This window comes from Peromyscus maniculatus, chromosome 2 (assembly GCF_049852395.1).
Source record: "Peromyscus maniculatus bairdii isolate BWxNUB_F1_BW_parent chromosome 2, HU_Pman_BW_mat_3.1, whole genome shotgun sequence".
NCBI lineage: Eukaryota > Metazoa > Chordata > Mammalia > Rodentia > Cricetidae > Peromyscus > Peromyscus maniculatus.
In genome coordinates this window covers 6,379,911-6,381,795 of record NC_134853.1, presented here as the reverse complement: position 1 = coordinate 6,381,795, position 1,885 = coordinate 6,379,911, and positions in this window count along the sequence as shown.

The window sequence follows — 1,885 nt, the reverse complement described above, 5'->3', positions numbered from 1 at the left end:
CATGACAGCAAGCGCAGTTACCTTAAAATCACTGCAAATAGTCGTTTTGCATTGGATGCTGTACTCCGGTGCCATCTAGTGTTCGTTATGAAAAGCACATGCTCTGCTTTTACCCTCCCGAGAGGGTGGTGGGCCCCACAGGGAAGTCCTTTCTTCTGCTCCTGAAAGCTACTAGAATTGAACTGGTTCCACTCAGTCCTTGAACTTGCTTTATTGGGCTTGTGGGGTAGAGGAGGGGAGGGAGGATACAGATTCCAAGCCTGAGAGTTTGGGACGTTCCCTGGTATTGAGGCTAAGAAACTCAGTCGACGGCAATGTTTTTGGTCATTGTTCGCATTTACTGCCTTAAGAGCGAGGCATCAGTCCGCTTGAAAGACGGCAGCATGGTGTCTCTGTGTGATGTTTCTACCCCCTAACAGCAGCGGGGAGCGTCTGAATTTTAAAGGCCAGTAGCTCTACTCTACGTGTTTTGTGCAGCTTCGCACATGTCGTGAAGGACCACGACACTGTGCTGGCAAAGTCTTCAGTTTAGAGAAAGACTAGCTCACCACATTAGGTCATTTCCTGAGTGTGGGATGAGCTGGTAGTGGGGGAAAGCCACAGGTGGCCTTAGCAGCTTTGTGCGTCACGGAGGCCCGCCAAGACCCAGCACCTGAAGCTTTGTTTGGGAATCTTGCCATCCAAAGATATGCTGTCTTCTAAAATAATCTTTGGAAATACCCAACAAAATTCGACTCCACTGGGAAATTGAACGGTGGCCACACCCCCAGCCCAGCCTACTCCTGGTTTTCGGGAAGATCAAGAGCAGCCTCAGGTATAGTTTAAGTGTGGTGATGGGTATTTTTAACTCAGATGTCAACACCTGCCATGTTGACAGCGGGCAGGGGGAAGCAGCATCTGAGATGGGACTTCCAAGGCCACAGAAGCTCAGTGGAGAGTCCCGATATCTCCCCTGGACAGTCTGGGGAAAAGAAAGCACATAGACTGAGTGGCTGCCATGGTTAGTCCAAAGCCCTTGCTTATTTCTGCAAACAGCTGTCTTAGAGAGGTGTATGGGGCTTTCCTGAGCTCACAAAAATCCTAAGCGTTAAAAGTTCAAACTGAAGTTAGGGTGGCAGGATCCCTCAAACTCCCTATGAAGTTGAGGATGACCTTGAACTGCTGCCCTTCCCGCCTCCACCTCCAAGTGCTTGGATTGCAGGTATGCTATGCCTTTTGTGAAGCACCAGAGACCCACCCCAGGTTTGTGCATGCTTATCCTGCACTCTGCCACCTAGCTGTCCATCCCCCACCTCAGCCCCAGAGCAGTTTAGGAGTCCTTGAATGTCCTGATCACTCCTTGTCTTACCAAATAGGGCTTTATCAAATGGGGTCCCATTACAGTTTTCCTCTTCCCTGATGGCATGTATGTGTTCTGTGAATGTGTGTATGATGAGCACGTGTCCGTTAAAATGGAAGAAGCAGAGAGCAGCTGGCTTTCTTTCTTCATATTCTGAGTCCGTGGCAAGCAGGGAACAGACCATGGAAGTCAGCTCAGTCCTTCTTGCTGCCGCCTTGGTCACAGATCAAAAGACACCCTCAGGCAGCCACTCTCTAAGGGTCCTTCTATCTCTTGAACCGGTTTTGGAACATAGCTCTGGAGACATACAGCCTTTTTGCATGGTGTAGACTGCATAGATATTCACTGAACTGTACTCAGGCAGAGTTTTTTTTTTGGGGGGGGGGGATGTCAACACGTGGCCTGGGCACATTTTATAGGAGAGGAACAAGAAGGGTACACACTGCAGGTTCTGTCACATGTGGAGACTTAAAAAAAATGATTGACAGCAAAGTAGAATGATAATTACTGATGACTGGGAGGGTCGCTTAGGATGGGGTGAGGCAG